The sequence below is a fragment of the Canis lupus genome, chromosome 4 (genome assembly GCF_048164855.1).
Source record: "Canis lupus baileyi chromosome 4, mCanLup2.hap1, whole genome shotgun sequence".
NCBI lineage: Eukaryota > Metazoa > Chordata > Mammalia > Carnivora > Canidae > Canis > Canis lupus.
The window spans coordinates 33,626,608-33,635,424 of NC_132841.1; the positions used below are offsets into that span (position 1 = coordinate 33,626,608).

General features: G+C 44.0%; 1 pseudogene; it reads left to right on the forward strand.

Moving 5' to 3' along the window:
• Positions 1-779: 779 nt before the first annotated feature.
• Positions 780-2,190, forward strand: LOC140632136 (transforming protein RhoA pseudogene; annotated as a pseudogene).
• The last annotated feature ends 6,627 nt before the right edge of the window (positions 2,191-8,817 follow it).

Genomic DNA, 8,817 nt, shown 5'->3' on the forward strand with positions numbered 1-8,817 from the left:
TCAGAGTTTAGAGAAATCTGTAAATGCAGTAAAAAGCATTCAAGACCCTTTAGAAAACAGTGAAAAGCAAGGACATGGCATTGACCTTGGGTGGAAGAGAACAGTGGCAGATATGTCTTGCAAAGGGGCGTAGAAAGAAGGGCCATCCTTGGCATAGAATGTATAAAGATGGCAAATGAGGCTTGTGAAGAGGGACAAACAATGCCTGTGCTAATGGGAAGGAACCTGGATGTCATTAGTTGGACTGGAGTCATGTTTAGGTGAAGGTAGCTCAGAAGGAAAGAGGCAAGGCTGTATCCTCAGGATTTAGCATCTCTATCTCAGGCCTAATTGGCTTTAAGGCCATTGACTTGGGGCACCTGGGTGGCTCAGCGGTTGAGCATCTGCCCTCGGCCCAGGGCATGATTCCAGGGTCCTGGGATCGAGTCCCACATCGGGGTCCCTGCATGGAGCCTGCTTCTCCCTCTGCCTGTGTCTCTGCCTCTCTGTCTGCATCTCTCATGAATAAATAAATAAAATCTTTAAAAAAATAAAATAAAGCCATTGACTTAGCAGCCAGATGGCTGGAGTTTGAAACCCTATTGTGCTGTTGACTAACTGTTTGACTTTGGGCAGGTCACTTAACCATTCTGCACCGAGAGATGTTATAAGAATGAAATGAGGCTCCCCGCCCGCCGCCCGCCGTCGTCCGTGGGTTCTCTCGTTAGTTGGCCGCGGTCTTCTCAGCCACCCGCCCCAGTCTCCGACTCGCGGACAGGGCACTCGGCGCAGAGAGGCCGGACTGCGAGTTGTCGCCTGAGTGCCTACATCTGAGAAGTTAAAGGCACCTGTAGAACTTCTGCCACACAGCCCGTGGGGCTTGCAGCACATTCGTAAGCATGACTGCCATCCGGAAGAAACGTGATTGTTGGTGATGGAGCCTGTGGTAAGACTTGTTTGCTCATCGACTTTAGCAAGGACCAGTTCCCAGAGGTGTATGAACCCACAGTGTTTGAGAACTATGTGGCAGATATTGAAGTTGATGGAAAGCAGGTAGAGTTGGCTTTGTGGGATGCAGCTGGGCAGGAAGATTATGATCGCTTGAGGCCTCTCTCCTATCCAGGCACTGATGTTATACTGATGTGTTTCTCTATTGACAGCCCTGATAGCTTAGAAAACATCCCAGAAAAATGGACCCCAGAAGTCAAGCACTTCTGTCCCAACGTGCCCATCATCCTGGTTGGGAACAAGAAGGATCTTCGGAATGATGAGCACACAAGGCGGGAGCTAGCCAAGATGAAGCAGGAGCCGGTGAAACCGGAAGAAGGCAGAGATATGGCAAACAGGATTGGTGCTTTTGGGTACCAATTTTTTTTGCTTTGTCTTCAGCAAAGACCAAAGATGGAGTGAGGGAGGTTTTTGAAATGGCCACGAGAGCTGCTCTGCAAGCCAGACGTGGGAAGAAAAAATCTGGGTGCCTTGTCTTGTGAAACCCTGCTGCAAGCACAGCCCTCATGCGGTTAATCTTGAAGTGCTGTTTATTAATCTTAGTGTATGATTACTGGCCTTTTCCATTTATCTATAATTTACCTAAGATTACAAATCATAAGTCATCTTGCTACCAGTATTTAGAAGCCAACCATGATTATTAATGATGTCCAACCCACCTGACCACCGAGGTCCTCCTGACACTGCTCTAACAGCCCTCCTCTGCACTCCCACCTGACACACCAGGCGCTAATTCAAGGAATTTCTTAACTTCTTGCTTCTTTCTAGAAAGAGAAACAGTTGGTAACTTTTGTGAATTAGGCTGTAACTACTTTATAACTAACATGTCCTGCCTGTCATCTGTCAGCTGCAAGGTACTCTGGTGAGTCCCTACTTCAGAGCTTTACTCCTTAACAGATTTTATTGGCATAGCTCTGTGATGGTCATCCAGTTTTTTGAAAATGTGCTTATCCAGAAAGGCTCAAGTCCATGCAGCTGTGGCAGAGTTACAGTTCTGTGGTTTCATGTTAGTTACCTTATAGTTACTGTGTAATTAGTGCCACTTAATGTATGTTACCAAAAAATAAATCTACCCCAGACTAGATGTAGTATTTTTTGTATAATTGGATTTCCTAATACTGATATTTGTCATCCCTGCAGAAAGTGTATTGGTTTTTTTAAAAAAGAAAGTGTATTTGAAAATAAAGTCAGATGGAAAATTCACTTTTAAAATTCCCGTTTTGTCAGTTTCTCTGATAAAAGATGGCCCGTTTCACCTGTTTTCAACCCCACATATCCCAGTACCCTTCCCCAGAGCTGGGCTAAATAAATAAGAATTTGGTTTCATGCCTGAGACACTCAGACACTTCAAAAGGTGGCATAACCTCTCACTTGGACTGCAGGGTCTGGCTCTAGTTCACAGTGCTTTTTCCTCACTGTATCCAGGTTCCCTACCAGAGGAGCCACCAGTTCTCTTGGGTGGCACTCAATTTCTTCTCTCCAGCTGACTAAACTTTTTTTCTGTACCAGTTAATTTTTCCAACTACTAATAGAATAAAGGCAGTTTTCTAAAAAAAATAAATAAATAAATAAAAAAAAGAATGAAATGATTTTATAATAAAGCTCTTGGAATACTGGCTGGCGTGTTGTTGTGTTGTCATGTCGTGACAAGCAGCATGAAGGACATGAATCCTTTATTACGTAAGTGTGGGTTGTTCCCTCTGAATGATGGCGTGACTATGGGATACACATTGTGTGTGTGTTGGTGGAGAGTTTGTGTCACCGAGGAGGTTTTCTGAAGTTCAGTGCCCAGCAGCAAAAATACTTTGTTTGGTTTAATGAAGACCTTTGGTTGGGCCTCCTAGGGGTTTCCCAATGGACAAAATTGAAAAATACCTGTTGGAGCCAGGATGGGAAGGGGACTGCGCTGACTCTCCACTCCTCATGGTTGACATTAACTGATTGAGGTCAGCTTGAAGGAAGGCTTCCCAGGGCTTTGCACACCCTCTGGCTGCGGCTATCCTGCAGTCACACTTTTTAGTGACTTTGGTGAAGATGTAAAGGGCAAGCTCACTGGAGCTGTGCAGGGCGTACAGTCATCTCGGTTGGATGAAAGGATTCTGATCCCCAAAGGTGCGCTTTGGGTCAGGCCCTCCTTGGCTCCCTGTAACTCCTAACATCCCTTTTCTTTCACGGCTGTGTGCTGCTGCTTGAGTGTCCTCGTCCGCGCTGCTGGTTCCCACCTGCATACCCGCTCCTCATGCCGTCCTTTCTTCTCACACACGCGGAGCGTGCTTTTTTTAGATGATCAGCCCTTCCTCTCTAGGGCGCTTTCAAGGCTATCATGCTTTAATCAAAGCCCCAGTAACTGCCTGCAGCTCATGGAGGCTCAAGATAGACCCGGGGCTTTGTTGGCAAATCCTGGCTTTGCCTTGAATGCGGGATGGGAGAGGCACCTGCCCCTATGGACTCAGAGGACACACGTGGCTTTATTTCACACTGTGCAAGCTGCTGTGGGCCTTGTTAAGGGAAGGGACGTTGCCATGCCAGCGGGGACCTGCTTGTGCTCTGATCTGGTCGCGACACTTGCCTCCACACCATCTCCGGCACCGGCGGGGAGGAAGGGCACCTGGTTTATTAAGTGGACTGCAGTAGGCAGGGAGCATACGAAATTGCTTTCGGGCTCCCCCGCCCCCGTGCCCTTGAAGCTGTTTGGCCGACTGCCTTCCCTGCCGAGGGGTCCTATCGAGGGAAGGCCTGCAGCCTTTCTGGGCTGTTCGGATATTCAAATAATCTCATCTTCAGATAGTAAGAAGTTGAGATCAATGTAAATCCAAGCCTCCTGCCCATATACAGGGAAGCCTCTCTGCCCTGCTCAGGCCTGACTCTGCTCACCCATCGGTGTTGGGTGGGGGCCGTGCCTGCTCATTGACCCCTCGTGGCATTGCTCTGCCTCCCCGATGGTCACGCTGCCTCTGGGTCTGCCCGGGTCCCAGCATCAAGGCCAGAGTTACCATTTATTCAGCCTTTATCCACTGTGTTCTTAAGTTGTGCCAAGAACGGTTCTGGGCTTTGGGTATGAATCAGGGCAATAATGCTCCTCCTTTCGGGGACCTTATGTTCAAGCAGGCAAGGCAAAATATATTAATAGAAATATAACACATCTGAGTATAATCGGGGCTGTGGAGAGAAGTAAAGCAGGAAGAAGAATAGGATTTCTGGGGACGGGTTTGCTAGTGCAGACACCAAAGGGCTTTTTGGCAGTGCGACGTGTGAGAAGAGACCTAAGGGAAGTAAGGGAGCGAGCTGTAGGGAGATGCGGGGAGGGACGTCAGAGCGCAGGAGACCAATCTCCCAGGAGCCGGAACCACCCTGCGTGGCTGCGGAGAGAAGTGAAATGGAGAAAAGCAGGTGTAGGGGCAGGAAGGCGTTTGGAGGCGGGGACAGTCATGGTAGGCCTCAGTCACGGCAGGGATGTTAGATTGTGCTTTGGGAGGTGGGGAGGCCCCTGGGGAGGTGCATGTGGGTGAAGGATGTGATCTGACTTGAATCTTGCCGTGACCTCTCCGGCTGTGAGTAGACAAGTGATGGTCAAGGTTGCAAGTGGGGAGACCCGTCGGCGGACGATGGTGGTGATGTAGGTGACACATGGTGGTGGTTCAGACTAGGAAGGCGGGTGAGCAGTAGTCCTCTTCTGGGTCTACAGAAAGTAAGGACAGTAGGGTTATGTCTGGGTAGCATCTGAGATGAACAAGCAAGGAGGGACTCCAGAGGACTCCACTCGTCACTGGGAGGATGGGTCTGTCATTTACTGAAGTGGGAAAGGCTGCAGGAGAAACAGGGATCATCTCGGGGGTTGGTGGAAAGCAGAAGTTTGAATTTTGGACTCACTAAATCTGAGCAGTGGAGTTCAGGAACCTAGGCTTGAAGTTGGGCCTTATCACCGGAGCTGCTCAATACAGAGGAGTAGAGGGACCCTGGCCGGGCCTGGCGCTGTGCCCCACAGGTGCCAGAGGTCCCCAAGATGACGGGGAGGGGGCGGGGAGGAGGGACTGGGGATTGGGACTGCAGGGCTGCAGTGCTGTCAGTCCCTCCATCCGTGAAGGAGCCTCCTGGGGACTCTTGCCAGCTTGCCGGTCTACCCTCTCGTTCAGAATCCTTCACAGTGACTTAGGATTATTTTTATTTATTTATTTATTTATTTATTTATTTATTTATTTATTTATTTATTTATTTGCATTTCCCAAGACATCCAGTTGCCCCGGGCGGGAGGGGAACACTTGCATGTTCCCTCTGTTGTGGGTGGCGATGCTGCCGCTGAGCCACCGTGGTCTTCTCTCCCACCCGCAGCTCTTCCGACTCATCTAGGTGACAGTTGGCAAACTCTTCTCCGCCCGCACTTTAGGGAGCACTTTCTGGCAAGAACCTCGGAGCCTGCGTGTTTCTGCAGCCCAGAAGGTCTCTAACCAGAGAAGCCGATGGCGGCTTGCTCTTCCCACAGAGCACAGTCTCTGTGCTCTCTGTGCTCGCTCCTTTCTGAACACTTTTTATTTGGAAAGAAGTTCAAACCTACAGAAAGGCTGTTAAAATGAGAGTAAGTGTGAGAGTACAGGATGCCCTCTGCTACTTCCATCTCTTAGCTTTTTGCCCTCCGTGCTGTATCGCCTGCATGGTCTCATTCTATCGATGGTTAGATAAAGAAATGCTTCTCTCGCTCTCTCCTCGATTCAGTATGTACTTCCAGAGTAAGGAGATTCTCTCGAATGATTACAACACAGTTGTCCGCTTCAGATACCGACATTGATGTAAGTATTTCATCTGATCCATCACCCTCATTCCAATTAAGGAGTTGATTTAATGTGCCTTCCTTCCTTCCTTCCTTCCTTCCTTCCTTCCTTCCTTCCTTCCTTCCTTCCTTCCTTCCTTCCTTCCTTCTTTCCCTTCTTCAAGATTTTATTTATTTATTCATGAGAGACACACCGAGAGAGAGGCAGAGACACAGGCAGAGGGAGAAGCAGGCTCCATGCGGGGACCCCGATGCAGGACTCGATCCCAGGACCCCGGGGTCATGACCTGAACCGAAGGCAGAGGCTCAGCCGCTGAGCCACCCAGATGCCCAACCTACTATCCTTGAAAGCGTTTTCCCTGGCGTACAGGATCCAGTCTAGTATCAGGTATTGCGTTTAGTTGTTATGCTTGCTCATCATTCTTTAATCCACAGCGTTTCATGACGTTGACATCTTTGAAGAATACATTCCTTCCCTTACAAAAATAAAGCATTTCTAATTTTGCATTTGTCTAATATTTCCCTGTGATTAGATTTAGGTTATTTAATGTATTCTTTTTTTTCTTTAAGTTGAGAGAAAGGTGACTTACCATGAAGTTTATATTTTGACATGTGCAATTTATGACTTTTTAGTAGATTCCCAAGGGTATGCAACCATCGCCACTATCTACTTTTTGAAAATTTCTATCACCCCCACCCCGAAAAGAATCTTCATATCTATTAGTAGTTACCCTCCATTCCTTACTGCCCTTAACCTCTGGGAACCATTTATCTACTTTCTGGCTCTAGGGATTTGCTTGTTAGGAACATTTCTCATAAATATTACCATACAAAATGTGGCTTTTCTTTTTTTCTTTTTTTTTTTGGATCTGGCTTCTTGAGTTTAGTATAATGTTTTCAAGGTTCATCCTTGTAATAAGTATCAGTTGTTTTTTTTTTTATGTCTGGATCTCATGTCATTGTAAGCATATACAACATTTATTTCTTCATACGTCAGTTGATAGACATTTGAGTTGTTCCTACGTCGTGGTTATTGTGAGTAATGCTGTTATGAACGTTCACGTAGGTTTATTTGTGGATATATGTTTTCATTTATCTTGAGTGATATCTAAAAGTAGAATTGCTGAGTCATATGGTAACTTTATGCTTACTTTTTTGAGGAGCTATCAGACTGTTTTCTAAAGGGACTGTACCATTTTACATGACTACTAGCGATGAATGAGGATTTCAATTTATCCACACCCTTGCCAACACTTGTCCTTTTGATTATATCCGTCCTCAGGGGTATAAAGTGGCATCTTGTGGTTTGGATTTGCATATTCTTAAATGATTAATGATGTTGTGTATCTTTACATGTGCTAATTGGCCACTTACATGTTCTCTTTGGAACAATGTTCACATTTTTTACCGACTTTTTAATTGGATTGTTAGTCTTTTTATTGTTGAGTTTTAAGTGTTCCTTCTGTATTTTGGATACTAGATTTCTCTCAGATATATTTTGCAAATGATTTTTTTCATTCTGTGGGCTGTCTTTTCACTTCCTTGATGCTGTCTTTTGATGCACAATAGTTATTAATTTTGATGAAGCTGAATTTATCTTTTTTTTTAAGCTGAATTGATCTAATTTTTGTTTTGTTGCTTGTACTTTTAAAAGTATATATAAGAAACTACTGCCTATTCCAAGGTCATATCGATAAGATACCCCTATGTTTTAAGAGTTTTATAGGGTTTTTTTGAGTTTTATAGTTTTAATCCTTTTAGGTCTTCTATGTATTTTAAGTTGTATTTTGTTTATGGCATGAGGTAGGGCTTCAACATCACCCTTTTACATGTGGATTTCCAATCGTCTCAGTCCCATTTTTTTTTTTGCAGAGTCTATTCTTTCCCAATTGAATTGCCTTGAATTCATTCAGCAAAAATTGGTTGACTATAAATATACTGGTTTATTTATGGATTCTGAATTCTATTCCATCAATGTATTTTTCTATCCTTATGCCAGTACTACACAATCTTTATTTCTTTAGCTTTGTACTAAGTTTTGAAATTAGGAAATGCAAGTTCTAGTTTTTATCTTTCGTTTTCAAGACTGATTTGCTATTCTGGTTCCCTTGCATTTCACTATGAATTTTGGATCTGTATGTCAATTTCTGGGGAGATAAAAGGCCACTAACATTTTGATAGGAATTATATTGAATCTGTGATGCTTTTGGAGAGTATTGGCATCTTAAGAATGTTAGGTCTTCCAGTACATGAACACAGATACAGGTCTGATACAGGTCTTTACTTTTTTTTGTAAATGTTTTATAGATTTTAAGTTTCACAGTTTGCCTTTTTTGATAAATTTATTCTTAAGTATTTTATTCATTTTGATACTACTGTAAATTGAATTGCTTTCTTAATTTCATTTTTGGATTATTCATTGTTAGTGTATAGAAATGCAATGGATTTTTATATTGATCTTTTATATTGATTTTTTTTTATCTTGCAACCTTTCTGAACTCATTTATTAGGTCTAATAGTTTTTTGTCAGTTCCTTAGGATTTTCCATATGCAAGATAATACCATCTGAAAATAGAGATGATTTTACTTTTTCTTTTTAAAGATTTTATTTAAGAGAGAGAGAGTGAGTGAGAGAGTAAGCATGACTGGGGGAGGAGCAGACTGAAAGGGAGAAGCAGACTCCCCGCTGAGCAGGGAGACTGATGGGGGACTTAATCCTGGGACCCCAGGATCATGACCTGATGCTTACTGACTGAGCCACCCACGCACCCATACTTCTTCTTTTCCAAACTGGATGCCTTTTATTTCTTTTTCTTGATCAGTTGTCGTGCCTAAAATCTCCAGTGCAATGGTGGATAGAAATGATGAAAGCAAATGTACTTGTCTTGATCCTGACCTTTACAAGCAAAGCTTTCAGGTTTCCATCTTTATGTATAATGTAACTATTTGAGAGGTATATATATATATATATATATATATATATATATATATATATAAGCTCTTTGTCAGGTTAAAGAATTCTGTTCATTGTTGAGTGTTTTTTTGTTGTTTTTATTTTTTTATTT